This window comes from Anopheles gambiae, chromosome 3 (assembly GCF_943734735.2).
Source record: "Anopheles gambiae chromosome 3, idAnoGambNW_F1_1, whole genome shotgun sequence".
NCBI classification, from domain to species: domain Eukaryota; kingdom Metazoa; phylum Arthropoda; class Insecta; order Diptera; family Culicidae; genus Anopheles; species Anopheles gambiae.
The window spans coordinates 61,476,082-61,493,016 of record NC_064602.1 but is presented as its reverse complement, the minus strand read 5'-3'; the positions used below and the strand labels follow the sequence as shown (position 1 = coordinate 61,493,016).

Here is a 16,935-nt window from a genome sequence, read left to right as displayed (position 1 = left end):
GTCCCCCAGGATGGATTATGAGGTCATGTTTGGGGCATGCATCTATGGTTCTACCGAGGCGGCCGTAAAAAAGGTCCTTCTCCTCTAGCTCTTTCTCTTCGGGGCGCAGGGGCGTGAACATTTATGTGGCTCATGTTATAGAATTTGCCTCGCATGCGCACGGTGCATAGCCTATCTTTTATAGTCTTCAAATCTATGATTACGGATTTCAGCCGGGGACCTACGGCGAAACCCGTTCCGAGCACGCGGTGGCAGTCCTGGCAGCTGTAGTAGATGTCGTAGCATTACTTACCACGACTGTTGTGCACACCGTTCCCTAGCCACCGCATCTCTTGTACAGCTACGAGGTCCATGTTAAGTGTGGCTAGGGCGTCATCAGGTTGTTTCAAGGCTCTGGCTTTGCTAAGAGTGCGTACGTTCCCATTTCGATCGTTGTCCTGAGGCATTGCGTAGAGTCTAGTGTAGGGAGATCCGGGATTCGGAAGATGCGAAGATTCAATCCCTAGACAGATTCGATCGGGTCGGACCCCGTTTGTAGGATTTGAATCCCTAAAAGTCGAAGTGTTAGTTATTTAAGTTCTAGTTTCAATTCAGTGATAAGGCGGCTTGTTCGGCCAATCACTTATGTACAATAAACCATTTACAAAATTAAACAATTAAAAGATTTCATTGCGATTCGATTTGGATTCGTTTGCGATTCGATTAGGAATCTGATTGGGATTGGGATTCCTTTTGCGGTTCGAATCGGATTCCGGATTCTGCATGAGATTGGGATTGGGATTCGATTGGGATTCCGATGGGGATTGCGATTGCGATTTGATTGGGATTCTGTTTGGGATTCTGATTGCGATTAAGATTGGGTTTTCAATTGAATTCCCCCTGTGCAAAGCGACGGAAGAAATCATTCCCTTTCGCGCATTTTCTCATGTTTCTTTTTCCCTCTTAAGGCAAATTTTTCGAGCAGCCCCTCGAGCTACCCGTCGAAGACTCTGCTTCCTACCCCTCGCCTGAGCGCGCTGTGACAGGTATCGATGTGTTCGATCGATGTGGCCAATAGCTGTCAGAAGTCTTGCGTTGTCATTCTTTGAGTAGTGCTATCTCTTTCTCGTGTGTAGCCCAATTTTAAGACCGGAATTGGAATTGGTACCGATAGAAAATGTAAACAAACGTCAACACAAATTCAACCAGTGCTCATCTCTCCGGTGAAAAGTTTACCGATAGAAAGCGTGAAAATGGCCTCGAATCAGGACAAGAAAAGTGGCTTGATGTCCTACGCTATTGCCCGGCTCTAAAAGCAGCGTCTGGAGGAAGTGGAAAGGAAACTCCTTCTTGCCCAGCAGCCAGAACCTCCGACTGTTGGTAAGTGATCGGTGAACGGTGGTTATATGCTGAACGGTGAATATAGCGATCAGTGTTTAAAAATGGTTTCCGTGGCTATATTTTAGATAACCGAGCGCGTGATGCTGTGCCAGTGCAGTTTGAAGATGTTCCGATGCCCATGGAAGTGATCGGTAAGTAACGATCGTTATGCTGTATGCTGCTTATGTTGTGCTTTCATGTGTATGTTATGTTGCAGACGATGCTGCTCCGCTTAGCGAAAGCGAGGAGGAAGGTACGACCGACGCAAGCAGCGGCGAGGATACTAACGTGTAGGATATCCAGGTCGAGGTGGAAATGCCAGACCATCCGTAAGGAGATCTTTCGTGCGAGGATGGCTTAAGGATGTGGGCCCTGCAAACTGGACAAACTCATCGCTGTTTGAACCTTTTGCTGGGCCATTTGCGACTTCACTTCCCCCAGACTAAACTGCCCCGAGATGCACGGACGTTGATGAACACCCCCGCGTCCGGAACACCGGAGACAGCCCTCACACCAATCGCAGGGGGGCAGCTGTGGTACCAGGGTGTGGAAAAATGCCTGCTAACATATTTTCGGTAAACATGTTTTAAATATCATTTAACTCTTGGTCATGTGCTCATCTTTTTTTTTCTATGCCAGCGATTGTCAGCCAGCCCAGGAGGGGTTCGAGTTGAACATTTTTGTGGACGGCCTACCCCTGTACAAGAGCAGTCGGACCCAATTTTAGCCGATTCTCATGCAGGCTCATAACGTGCCACATACTCCTGTAGTGACGGTTGCAATATTCTGTGGCGAATCGAAACCGTTTTTCGTCAAGGAGTTTTTGCAGCCATTTGTGGACGAGGTGAACAGACCGTATGTGACAGGTCTGACAATTAAATCCCGCACTTACTGGGTGGAAGCGCGTGCAATAATTGCAAATGCTCCGGCACGTGCATTTATTAAAGGTATGTTGATAAAATGCACTATATACAGACGCTTTCATTACGACTAAACCGTTGTAACAAGAAATCTCTTGCAAGGGGTTAGCGACTGGAGCGGCTAAAATACGTTATGCGTTTGTCCACTGAACCTGTACAGTTATATGCGGTGAAACGAATTATTTCTGATTTTTTTTTGTAATATTTTTTTTTCAGGTGTTAAATCGCATAATGCGTACAGCGCCTGCATGAAGTGCACAAACGTTGGTGAATTGGATGGACACCGGATGAACTTCAAGTATGATGAACAATGCCCGCCTCGGAACCACAAGGATTTTTGTGACGACAAATATCCAATACATGTCAACAACCCTACGCCTTGTACGAGTCTGTTAGGTTGCGATATCGTCGACGATTTTGTGTCAGCCGATGACATACACCAAGGGCGTAGATGCAAAGTTGCTACATTTGTGGATAAATAAATGGCTTCCCTAACGTACCTTGTTACTTGCCACGTCACCAGCAACGTGAAGTGTCGGCGTACTTGCGTCTGTTAAGGCTGCCTTCAGATTACCAACGTAAACTGCGCGACCTGCGATACATCCATCTCTGGAAAGCTTTCGAGTATAGGATGTTTCTGCTGGTTGCCGGTTTCGTTGTTCTGAAGGATAGACTTAACCAAGGTTATTTGACTCTATACAGGTTACGACAGAGCGATTGAGAGGGTCACCATTTTGTAAACCTTGTTTACAATTTGTCTGTCAAAATGGACGCCGGTCAGCTGATGCTTGGATTAAACAACATAAATAAGATTGCAGAAGCTGAAACTAACGCTTCAAGTTTTCTTCATCCTATCACGTTCCATCGTTAATAGAATACGACTTCCTTGTTGACCTGTTCAATGCTGAGTAAGTTCTGCTGATTTGCCAAGGATATCATCGCATTGTTTACCCAGTTCCGTTTGTTCTCCAGGTTTGAAATTGCAGTCACAGCTTCTGGGGACGAGGATTTATGCCATCTAGCAGCAGCATTGATAAAAAGGGTGAGAAATTATGCAGTCCTGAACGCGACCCTACTGCGATGTGTGGGAAGCGGCGAGGCTCCATGCCGATTCGCCACAATCGTCGGGTTCAGGGTGATCGTCTATGCTGCTCCTGTTACAGTTCCGTATCATAGCAAACGAATGTTCGTGCTCCTGTCTTGTTCCAGTGGTAGAGAATTCATGCCAACTCGGGTGCAGCTTAATTTAAGTGCTAGAGCGAAAAGACGAGAGATAAATGTCGTCCCGGCAGTGTTAAACAATGGCGGGGGTCCATTTCATTTGTGCTCGAGTCAAGTACAATACAGAGGGAATATGATGTTTGAAGCATTTGTGGTGGGTACATAGGTGACATATATAGGTAGGGGGATCATAGCTTACAAATTCCCACATTTGTGTGAGGCGAGTGCATTGCACGGCAGAAAAGAGAGTGTGTAAAAAGGTTGATCAAGTAGGTGCTCTCGGTAGGGGTGCACGGTGCTGCTGGTGTACGGCCCGTACAGTATGAGTATCAAAATGTTTTGTACATAGTGTTTATTTATATAATATTTTGTGATTGCGTAAATTGTTGTGACGAAAGTTATGAAAATATCATTTTGTCAATGTTATAAAGGAAAATCGTATTTGATAAATGCTACCAAAAAACACAAATATATTTGAAGTTTTTTTTTCTAATTATTATTGTTACAACGGGCTTGTTAAACATTAACTCACTTTTACCTTCTCCTACTCCTTGGTCAGCGATTCGACAACTCAAGCACGTTCTTCCATACACACACTAGTGAAAGTCGGGGCAACTGAAACTCACCGGGTCGGAGCAATCCGAAGCATCCCGTAGCCGTGCGGGTCAACCCGAAACGTACAAATAGATGTAGTATGTGCAACGATTTCGGTAGATACGAATCCTAAACCATAAGCGATTCCGGCCCATTGGTGCAGCGAGTACGGGTCGAGTATTAAACCTACTTTGACCTGACCCAAACTCGCTGCACCAGTGGGTCGGAGTCGTTTATGCTTTCTTACAACTACTTATCATTCGAGTCAACTTGAAGTCCTTACGGTAGTAGGTCCCCGAGGTAGGGTCGGATTTGTTTCCGACTCCGATCTAGCACACCCGCTCCACTTGTGGGTCGGAATCATTGATGACGCATGATTTACGTTACCCTATTGCCTCAAAACCATTTACTGTAGCTTAGTCTAACCTGCTTTAGAATACGCGAGCATTGTTTGGTACCCAGTTAGTCTGGTATGAACTGACGGGGTTGAAAGCGTTTAACCGTTAGGCGGCTCTTGGGGCAATCGGGTGCTACTCTTCTCCCATATGAAATTCGGTGTCGTATGTTTGGTTTAATGATCCCCACGATCGTCGATATGCTTCTCAAGTTTTGATTATTAGTGGTTTGCTTCGATATGAGATTGACTGTCTTTCATTGTTCATTAATGAGCTGAGATAGTAGATGACGTATGATCACGTGCATCCAGTCTGCGCGTCAGAACTGATTATGCAACCAGATCACACACTGGAGTCGGGCTATGCTATGGGCTATGGAGTTGGTTATGTGTGTGCTGGACCCATCACGCGGCACTGTTGGATCCACAGGGATACGCCAATACATGTGTTGACCAGCTAACGGTTTATCTCTATATGACGGTATATATGAGCAGCTTCTCCTTCTGCTGATGCTGCAGTTACATCCGGGCGGTAAAAGAATTCGTTAAGATTAAACTGTGTCTGCACTGCACACCCACTTGAGAAATCTATGAAAAGATAGTATGCACAACTGCATAGTTTGTAGTATGCAGCAACTGCATACCTTTCCCTCCAACATATGCTTTCTAGCTGGGTACTTCACTCGCTTATTTATGTCCTTGTCCGTAATGCTGCTAATGCTGAGAAGCGAATGATTTCACAGCAATCTTCTGCTTGCTTGATATAATCGTTTTGCCTGACACAATGTTAAACTCCTACATGTTGGATCTTTTCACCACAACAAAAGCATATTTTACAGGATTCTCACTTATTCGATTTCTCCATTGTCACAGCTGTTAATTCATCGCAATATTAATAATTATAAAGTTACAAAATAATTAAATAAATTATAATTTGCAAGATTCAACACCAAACACCATACCATTGCACGATTGCAATCCAGACAAATTGTAAACAAACCAGTCCAATTGTAAACAAACCATTCCAATTTGTCTGTTAAAATTTTCATTCATTTTTTTATTGGAAATCGGCCAAAACGGGCTTTTGTCGTAACCTGTATAGAGTCTAATAACCTTGGACTTAACGATGCAGCGTACCAACACTTCATGTTGTTGATGATGGCTGTGACGTTTATGTTCACCACATATCATCGCGCTAAATGGGAACTGCCTGATTCATATTTGCATAGGTTTGTGGCAGCCTATGGATATCTGTACAGCCCGCCCGGTTCTCATGAATAGCAACGTGCATAACTTGCTGCACGTTTACAATGAAGTTTGCAGGTTCGATGGACTAAAAAACATATCAGCCTTCATTTTTGAGGCATTTTTGCATGACCTCAAAAAGTTGATGCAATCCGGGAGGCACAGCCTGGTATAAGCGGTCCATCGTTTGCTGGAACTGCAACATGTCATTGTTGCCAAGCGTCAGCAAAACAAACCGGTGGACGAACCGCACCGATGGTGTCTACACCATAACGACCGTGCGGCAGGGCTTCGCGCTGCGAAAAAACTTTCGCGATCAATGGTTCATGACCAACTCGGGCGAGGTGGTCCGTTACGAAACGGCCACAAAAACAGGCAAGGACGTCACGATGCAGGGGTACGCGTTTTTCAAACAGATGCCTGCCTTTACGGAACCTTGCCTTTCAACGGAGGCGAATATTTGCTCTGCCAACATGGTAGATTTTAATAAGGGTGAACTGCAACACTACGCCAGCAGTACGCTGAAGTGCAAGGTAGCTGCAGTGGAGACGGGACAGGAAGGGGTGTTAATGTTTGTGCCGTTGACACACACTTACATTTGCTAAGAAATAAATTAAAAAATATGCCTCTTCCCAAAACCCTGGTTAAGTGTTTCGGATCAAGAAGGTAAATAATGAGAAATTATCTTAGGTGTTGTGTTGCAGAATGCATTTTTTTTATGTTTGCACTTTTTACAACATTTATTACACTATTGAATAATACAAAACACAATATATTCATGTCTGGGGCCGTGCGCACGAGCCGCACCGTGGGCCCTACCGGGAGCCCTGCTCGACCGGTAGCCTGTTACACACTCCCTCGGGTTAGGTGCGCTCTGCACACACTTAGCGCGCATCGCTAAGTGCGGCGTATTAGTGTGCGTGAGCGCAGTGTCGATTCCTGGATGTCGACCAGCAGCAGCGCAAATGCTACGGCGAATCCAGGGCTCGGCACGTCTATCCACAACATTTTTTGTATTTGATTGCGCAGGATACTACTTTCGGAATTTCTGGTTTTATTTAAATAAACTGTAATTAAATGTATGTCTTACTCTGTTTTTTATACTCTCGTTTTATACACTTGATTTCAACCTTTCGCCGCTATCTATTGTGTTTATCCAAGGTGGATTTAAAAATATCAGGTGGTGGACTCTAGTGCATTTTGATAATTCGTCACTTGACGTAAGGTCCCCAGGATTCAAACTTTGTTTAATTTTTTTAAATTTGTTCACATAATTTATCTACCCCATTTTTTCGATTAAATATTCTTTAAAAATATATTTTGGACTTTGCGAGTTCTTATTTAACATTAAAACATGGATTAAAGTGTGTTATTTTGTTATATTCCGTGAATTTATTCTATAATTCATTGTGTTTTCGACGTTTTTGATGATAAAAATAAAGAAATCATTTTTTTTTCAATTTTCACATTAATTCCTCACTTTCTACGAGCCGCATGAACAATTTACGTGAGATTAGAACTCTTACATGATTTTAAATTTCATGCACAAACAAATCATCAAATTTTTTGTTAATATATCTCATTTTTTCGATAAAATCAAAAGACACACAAAAATGCACATAATAACAAAGAAATCTGTTCTATTTTCTAAGCTTTGTGTGTGGAAACCAATGGCTAACGGTTCTAAAATGACGTAAAGTCCCTCAACTATGGCGACCCCCCAAAGGCCCTAATCCACCACCTGATATTTTTAATCCACCTTGCTCCCCAGTGATAAGTCCGCGCTCTTGTTCGCTAGTTGGCACCGCACACATCAAATCTATATAGCGCGTATGCTCATACCGCGCTCTGACTGCTGTGTTGTTATCACACAATCTGCTGTGTGTTAACCCTAGCGTTAACAGTATTCATGAATTCATAGTGAATTAATTCACTAATTTAATAATAATTCAACTAAAAAACTAACTAACTAAACTAACTAAGTACTAAACGAAACTAAACTTAACTTACTACCTACTCTATAAAAAAACTTACACCAAACTAACATAGATTATTATTATTATATACATTGTGCATTAGTTCATTGTTTGAGCTCATTGAATTGGTATTGTTAGATTTTGCAGGATACCGCAACACGCGTTTAAAAAAATCTTAAACGTATGCTGTGGCAATGGGCGCCTTCCAGGTCGCTGCGGTTTTGCGGAACAGCTCGCATACGTTTGGAAAATGTGCCATCGACACTTTTCCGTTTCGCCGAGACCACCGGCAACGCGAAATAAAACCACCGTCGAAAACAAGATCCCGCACCTTCCTCAACCGTTTGGTGGGATCCGTTGCCATCACCTCGTTCTGCAACCATGCCAGGCAGTTCTTAGCATGTTGCTTGTCGGTCAACTTCTGCTCCATGCTTTTCAGCTCCTCCTCTGACCGTATGGGCTGCAGTGTGAAACCGTCCGTCGACGGAAGCGCGTAACCGTCTGGATCGGCACATACAATATTCTGCAATTTGTTTAAGGTTAGCTCGGTAGCCATGGCGGTCTTCCTAGTGACCGTCACTTCCTTTTTCAGGGTAACAATTTCCCCGGCGAGTTCGTCGAAGCGGCGGTTTATAGTGGCTGATAGCTCGGTTATCACAGCAGGAACTGTTGCAGGAACTCCGGCTTTGTCAGAGACGACGGTAGGGCGGCGCGGAATTTTGTTCTCGACGGTAGCGATGGTCTTGGGGAGCGAGGCTGGAATGGTGTTGTTGGCGATGCGTTGGCGGTGGTACGGATGGTGGTGTTGGCGGTGGTACGGATGGTGGTGTTGGCGGTGGTGTTGGCGGTAGTACGGACGGTGGTGTTGGCGATGGTGATGGCGGGGCGCTTACCCATAACCTTCCGCACGGAAATTGACGAAGGTATGGCGGGGGAACTGGAGTCCTGGCCAATTGGAGCAGAAGGCCGATGTTCTGGTAGTTTGGAGTACTTTGCCAGCTTGCCATCTACCAGACCCATTTCCTCCACAGTCATCGATCGCTTCTGCATCGATCTGAATTGTTCCGGAGTAAGAATCACAACTTTATGTTCCTTCCCTATGACCACGGTGGCATGGAACATGTTGACCGTGGCCAGGTCAATCCAGCGATCGAGTCAACCACGGCACGTAAGAATTCGAATAATAAATAAATAAACACTTACCCTATGTATATACAGTGAGCCCTCTCTTATTTGACACCTCTCCAATTAGAAAAACCTCTCTTATTTGAACATTTTGCACAGTCCCTTGATTTCCAGTACATTTTTGTTCCTCTTATTTGGAAAACCTCTGAAATCTGTGTCCCTCTTATTTGTGTATGGTGTTGCCATGGTTATTGAATGATGTATGCTCAAATTAGCTATCCTGTTCGCAGTTTCCTATAGCAACAGTTAAGGCTGCATAGTAAATGTTCTGTCTCTTTCTTGTTTGGATGGACCTTTCATTCACTTTCCACCTCTGTAATTTGAAAACCCCTCTTATTCGACAGTCCTATCGCCTCTCAAATAAGAGAGGATTCACTGTATATGTATATGCGCTGCACTGTATATGCGCTGATTAATCTGCAAAAACTTCCTTGAAAAAATAGAACGCAGACTAGCCACTGCACACGCGCAAGTTTCGAACCGATATGAGACGGCGACAGCAATACAGCGACAATATTAATACTATTAGTAGTAGTGTGTGGAACGAACGAAATGAAGAGAGACGAGTAGCAACACCAGTACATGTGTGCAATACAGAAAGTCCTCCTCCTTCCCATTATCATAAACCAATACCATCCCAAGCGGAAATTTTCGGACGATAACCCACACCCTCTCACAGTTTGACAAGCGGTATATAGATGTATGTGTGTTTCTTTCGCGCCTTTTCACTCTTGACACCAAGGAAGCGTTGAACCATTTCGGCTGTCATTACATTTGTGGGTTGCGTTTGATCAGTTGTGTTCGCTTGTATTAACACTAAAAGCTAAAACCAAATTATTTTCAAAATGTCGAATATGAAACGTGCTAGGAAGACAGGAAATATGTATCATCGGGCGAATAAATATTCGATATTGGGTCCATCACGCCAAGACCAGCAAGAGGCAAGCTCAAGTCGACACAGTAAGTGGTGTATGCCTATAAAAAAGTTTAATAAATTACCAGCAATTCCTAAGTGATAATGTTTATTGAAACTTGCAGACGTAGAGGAATTTAGTGCCGCATATGAATGGCAAAATGAACATGATGATGCAATGGAGGATGGCCATCAGGATACCGTGCAGCACGATGAAGGGGATTCTGTGCAGGATGGCGATGCAAACTTCACGGATGATAGCGATGTCGAAGCTGGTAGTGCGTTAAATATTGATAATATGTCTATAGAGGATGGGATACGATATTGGGCACTATCGAATAATCAAACCCATCAGTAGATAAATATGGTGCTGCGTCTGTTCAAAAAAACAGGGGAGAAAGTACCGGCATCTGCCAAAACGCTGCTTAAAACTAAACGAAATCCATCATCGGAGATAAAGGATATCGATGGAGGACAATTTTGGTATCGAGGATTCAGAAGTTGCCTATTAAATTACTTCCGGTAAGTAGATACACACCATATTTTTTACTTGATCGAATAACAGCTCATCATTATCTCCTTTTATTTGCAGATCAGTAAAGGTACCTCCTAATTGTATTACTTTAACATTGTCGATTGATGGATTGCCTCTACATAATAGCAGTAATATGCAATTTTGGCCGATATTGTTCAAAATCGAAGAACTCCCACAAGCTCCAGTTATGGCAGCCGCAATTTTTTGTGGATTTCAGAAACCAACCAAATAGAAGAGTTTCTTCGACCAGCCGTGGATGAGCTAAACCTCCTAATGGCGAATGGTATCATCATTCACGGAAAGAAAGTTGTTGTGAAAATGCGTGCTATTGTTGCAGATACTCCTGCCAGAGCTTTTATTAAAGGTATTGAAAACATGTTAAAAATGATTTAGTGTTAATAGGGTTTTATAAACAGACACATCTGATAATGAACATTCTATATTTTTGCAGGTGTAAAAGGGCATACCGGCTATAACGCCTGTTTAAAATGCACCGTTGAAGGGAATCATAGCGAGGCTGGACACACCATCGTTTATGCAAATGATTCAAATGCAAGAAAACGAACAAATGAAAAATTCCGTAAATATGAATATCCAGGACATCAAATAACAACAACACCCCTATGCCAATTGAATAACTTTGACATAGTGCAGCATGTAACCATTTCAGATCTGTTGCACTTGTTTCATCTAGGGATAATGAAGCGATTAATTATAGGATGGCGTGATGGAAAGCTAGGCAAGAGAGCATGGTCCCAAGAGCAATGCCAAAAGATATCCTGCTTTATTAAAGATTAATCTTCCTTCGGAAATGCATCGCAAATTACGTTCCATATAATATACGAATTTTTGGAAAGGAGTAGAGTTTGGATATTTTTTAAACTACGCGGGACTTGTTGTATTGAAGTCACATTTGCCTAATGAGTTGTATAACCATTTTATGTTGCTATTTTGTGCTGTAACATTGCTTTCGTCAAATGTTTACAAGACGAAGTGGAAGGTGGCTGGGCAACTTCTAGACAAATTTGTGAAAGATTTTGAAACTGTGTATGGTGAACGGTGCTCTGTAATGGGATGGGATCCGAAGCCCCATTGAGGGATAATACAGGCTCTCCCATCCAACTCCTATTCCGACACGTCCTCGTCGTGCAGAGTGGTAACATGTGTCACCACATATCCAAGCTTGGGTACACGGGCTTGACCCAACCCCTTGGGCGGATGGTGGCACATGGCGAACCAGGAGGGGGGTGGGTATCCCGGGAAACTGGGTGCCTGAACGTCGGGGGGGGCAACCCGACCCTAAACAAAACGGTCACGTGGGCGCGGGGCCAGTCACCCAGTCCCATGAATCAACGACTACGGAAAGCACCAGGAATCATCGAAACGGAACCAACGATACCGACCCTACGCAATGCCCCAGGACTACTCTGAAAATGGGCTCATGGAACGTACGCACTCTAAGCGAAGCCGGAGCCTTGAAAAAACTTGATGATGCCCTAGCCACACTGAGCATGGACCTCGTAGCTTTACAAGAGATTCGGTGGCTAGGGAACGGTGTGCACAACAGGCGTGGTAAGCATTGCTACGACATATATTTCAGCTGCCACGACCGCCACCGCGTGCTCGGAACGGGTTTCGCCGTAGGTCCCCGGTTGAAACCCGCAATCATGGATTTCAAGGCTATAAATGATAGGCTATGCACCCTGCGCATGCGAGGCAAATTCTTTAATATAAGCCTCATAAACGTTCACGCCCCTACCGAAGACAAAGAGGAAGAGGAGAAGGACCTTTTTTACGGCCGCCTCGCTAGAATTGTAGATGCTTGCCCCAGGCATGACCTCATAATCATCCTGGGGGACTTCAACGCAAAAGTCGGTAGGGAGCCAATGTACCGCCAATGCACTGGCTGTCACAGTCTGCATGAGCACAGCAATGATAATGGTAGTAGATTGGTCCAGTTCGCCGCAGCGAACAATCTGGTTGTAGGAAGTACCAAATTTGCGCGCAAAAAAATCCACAAGATTACGTGGGCGCACCCGGGTGGAGAATCCTTCAACCAGATCGACCACGTGTTAATAAGCCGCCGACGACAGTCGAGTCTGTTAAATGTCAGAACATATCGAGGAGCCAATATCGATTCCGATCACTACTTGGTTGGCTTAGTGATACGTTGTAGAATCGCCCGCCCCCGCGCCAATGGGGGCGGAGAAAACACGCAGGCTCGGCTCAACACGGACTCTCTAAGGGACATTGCTGTCCAACAGGAATTCAAAACCGCTTTAGAAGAGTCTCTACTACCAGAAGACAGATACGAAACTACGAGCGAGAGGTGGAACGCTCTAAAAACAAAAATAATAAACTGTGCAAGAAATATACTCCCACCACGTCGTGGCAACACCAAATCTGGCTGGTTCGACGATGAATGCAGACAAGTGACCGAACGTAAGAATACTGCATACCGAGCAATGCAGCAACGGCATAGAACGCGGGCATGCGCAGAGGAATATTCACGGCTTAGACGCGAAGAGAAACGAGTTCACCGCTCCAAGAAGCATGCTTTGGAAGAGCAAAACATGCGGGAACTCGAGCAAACCAGAGAGGCGTACGGACCGACACGAAAGTTTTACCAAGCGATAGCAGGTCACCGAAACAACGTTGTACCTAAGGTAACCTGCTGTCGCAACAAGGATGGAGATCTGGTCAGTAACCAGCCAGAGGTCCTCTCGCGGTGGGCTCAGTACTTTGATGAATTACTCAATGACCAGTTTAGCGAACAGCTAGAAGCGCCACTAGCAGATAATGTCATGCTACTGCCACCTAGCATAGATGAAACACGAAAGGCTATCCGTCGGCTGAAAAATAACAAGGCACCCGGAACCGACGGAATTGCAGCCGAACTGGTCAAGAATGGAGGTGCACGACTAGAAAACGAGATTCATCAAATTGTTACTGAGGTGTGGGATAGCGAATCGATGCCTTGTGATTGGAATCTCGGCATCATCTACCCCATATACAAGAAGGGAGATAGGTTGGACTGCAACAACTACAGGGGTATTACGGTGTTGAATACCGCCTATAAAATATTCTCCCTGATCCTTCAGGATCGCCTTGTCCCGCACGTCGAAGAGATAGTAGGAAACTATCAAAGAGGATTCCGAAACGGAAAATCAACCACTGATCAAATCTTCACCATGCGGCAGATCTTGGAGAAGATGGCTGAATACAAAAACGACACATACCATCTCTTCATAGACTTCAAAGCCGCATACGATAGCATAGCCAGGGTAAAACTGTACGACGCTATGAGCTCATTTGGAATCCCGGCCAAACTGATAAGGCTAGTTAGAATGACTATGACCAACGTCACATGCCAGGTGAGGGTGGATGGAAAACTCTCAGGACCTTTTGCTACCACCAAGGGTCTGCGCCAGGGGGACGGGCTTGCCTGTCTCCTATTCAACTTGGCGCTAGAGAGGGCCATCCGCGACTCGAGGGTGGAGACTACGGGAACCATCTTCTATAAGTCAACCCAGATCCTGGCATACGCTGATGATATAGACATCATTGGTCTGCGGCTCTCCTATGTAGCAGAAGCCTACCAAGGGATTGAGCAGGCGGCAGAGAACCTCGGATTGCAGATAAACGAGGCAAAGACCAAACTGATGGTGGCAACATCAGCGGACCTACCAATAAATAATCCAAATCTACGTAGGCGTGATGTACAGATAGGTGAACGCACTTTTGAAGTCGTCCCAGAATTCACCTATCTTGGGTCAAAGGTCAGCAACGACAACAGTATGGAAGTTGAGTTGCGCGCAAGGATGCTGGCTGCCAACCGGTCATTCTACAGCCTGAAAAAGCAGTTCACCTCAAAGAACCTGTCGCGACGGACGAAGCTGGGACTATATAGTACCTATATAGTACCAGTACTCACATACGCCTCTGAGACATGGACACTGTCCAAATCTGACGAAGCCCTATTAGCCGCGTTCGAGAGGAAGATGCTCAGAAGGATACTTGGCCCCGTATGTGTGGAAGGACAATGGAGGAGCCGCTATAATGACGAGCTATACGAGATGTACGGCGACCTCACTGTCGTACAGCGTATTAAGCTCGCCAGGCTCCGGTGGGCTGGCCATGTTGTACGCATGGAAACGGACGACCCAGCCCGTAAAGTCTTTTTAGGCCGTCCACAAGGACAGAGGAGGCGTGGTAGGCCCAAATTGAGGTGGCAAGATGGCGTGGAGGCGTCCGCCATTAAGGCCGGGATAACGGACTGGCAGACGAAGGCGCGAGACCGTGAGCGGTTTCGGACACTCCTGAGGCAGGCCAAGACCGCAAAGCGGTTGTAGCGCCGGATAATAATATAATATAATATAATATGTATGGTGAACGTTATATTAGCAGCAATGTTCACAACCTACGTCATGTTCTTGAAGAAGTAGAGCATTTTGAATCGTTGTGGTCTATTTCCACGTATGTTTTCGAAAATTATTTACAGTTTTTGAATTTAGAAATTTAGAACAGGCCATAAATCGACTGTACGAAATGGATGAAATGAACATGCAGCATGCATCAACTCAATCCAATAACAATTATCCAACTGTAAAGCAGCGCGGTAATGTTTCAACACTTAACATTAATTCTAATTTTCTTCTACAGAATAACACACGAAATGGCTGGTTCTTGACAAAGAACGATCACATAGTGGAGTTCCAAAGTGCCACAAAAGAATATTTGAATGGTAGCGAGAGTATTCGTATTACTGGTAAAAAGATAAATGTGAAAGGCTTAGTTTTCAACGAGCCATTTGAGTCAAGCGAAATTTTTGTTTTCAAAGGATGCGTTAATACGTTATCTGAAACATGTCAAGACTTCGGGTTAAATGATATTAAATGCAAATTTGTAGCATTGCTCACATCGCGAAAAGAGGAATTAATTTTTGTTCCTGTAATAAATACGCTTGTTGAATAAAATAAAAACATAACAAATAAAGTGAAACCTCTCTTTTTTTTAATTTTAATTAGCGGAACTTGGGGCAAGTGTGCCACCTTAAGCATTTCAAGTTATAACTCACTAAAACGTGTTTTTCAAAAGCCGATTTAAATCTCATAACCATTTTACATAATTTCCTCACTTATAAATGAATTTCGCTTGAAAAAAGTGCAAATAAAACAGTTTTTGAAGCGTTTTAAAAAGGGTCCAAAAAGACGTTGTTTTTTGGGCTATGGGGCAAGAGTGCCACTCGTATGGGGCAAGACGGCCACCTGGTTAAAATAACCGTATTTCTTAGATAATTGGAAATTATTACGTTTGTACCACTAGTGTATGTATTCCTACATGTATTTAGTCACCAATGAACCCTTTTTGACCACCAACTGTACCACAATATGGTTTGTTACTGTTCTGTTTTGCTGGCGTGGAATCCGCTCACAATAGCGCACCATTCCGCAGCACGCTGCAACAATGTTTACATTTTTGACAGCTCGCGCCTATGAAAGATGGTGGCACACTTGCCCCAAACAGAGATGGCACACTTGCCCCAAAAGTTGTAACTTTTTTGAAATTGAATTTTTCAGTGACAAAAAGAAAGTTTTTTTCAACTAACCCCACAAAAAATTTCACGTTTTCTCAGCTATACGGTGGTGTAAATATTTTCTCGGTTGATTGTTCGCATGATTTTTGAGAGCTTATTTGATTGGATTCAAAAATTATAATATTCTGCTCAATTTTGAAACTCAATATAAATCAGTTCAAAACAATGGGGAATATCGATTGGTCTATATGAAATTCGGCTCAGTATACCTAGTCATTGGAAAGGAACCAACTGTATACACAATTGATCATTAAACTATAGTTTTTAAGGAAAAATGCTTGGTGGCACTCTTGCCCCGTATGGCACACTTGCCCCAAATTCCGCTGATATATAACGTATTACGTATGAAAATAAAGGTAAGTTTTCGTTTTATACGCAGTTCTTATATAGTTATAAATTCACTATGATTTTTTAATAATTATAACCAAACATTTTTAGGCATTTTGGATGACGTACAACGTATTTAAAATACTTATTTATAACGTAAAAATAAAATCATCCATGATTATTACTATTACGTTTTGCGGTACGGCTTGACGTTCGCTTCGTATTGTCAATATGTATACGTTCAGCAGCATGTCTTAATTTTTTTTGTAAGTATAAAGCAACATAATTAATAGCCGGTGTTAATGAATTTGTGCTCCCTATTTCTACAAATAATTGTAGAATATTCTTATAATTACGTAAACCTGTTTTAGTTACATTACATGTTTTGCTTATACCGGACCAATTCATTTGCGCAAAGAATGTTTTTGTAAATAATAAATCTATCGCATCGTGTAAACGATTATCCACATCATTGCGTGTGATTTGCAGTTGCATCCATCTAACTACCTTTCGCTTGAAATCTGAATCATTATTTAGTTTTTAACATCGAAGGTTTTCAATTCTTCTTCAGAATTAATCTGATTCACTTCAAATTCCGTCCTGGGAAGTAAACCTTCGCGAGGACGAGTCATCGTAATCAGTTCTTCTGATATGAATCTAGAACGTGCTG

The 16,935-nt window shown here is 43.6% G+C and overlaps 2 long non-coding RNA genes and 1 pseudogene across 2 annotated transcripts; all 3 read left to right on the top strand.

Moving 5' to 3' along the window:
* Nucleotides 1–806: 806 nt before the first annotated feature.
* Nucleotides 807–1,928, top strand: LOC133393611 (uncharacterized). The gene is made up of 3 exons (XR_009766280.1): nt 807–1,359; nt 1,446–1,511; nt 1,577–1,928. It is a non-coding gene; the product is annotated as an uncharacterized LOC133393611 (long non-coding RNA).
* Nucleotides 1,929–1,975: 47 nt separating this feature from the next.
* LOC133393610 (uncharacterized) lies at nt 1,976–3,993 on the top strand. The gene is made up of 3 exons (XR_009766279.1): nt 1,976–2,306; nt 2,496–3,187; nt 3,252–3,993. It is a non-coding gene; the product is annotated as an uncharacterized LOC133393610 (long non-coding RNA).
* A 5,963-nt stretch (nt 3,994–9,956) lies between these two features.
* On the top strand, nt 9,957–11,361 carry LOC133393136 (uncharacterized; annotated as a pseudogene).
* The last annotated feature ends 5,574 nt before the right edge of the window (nt 11,362–16,935 follow it).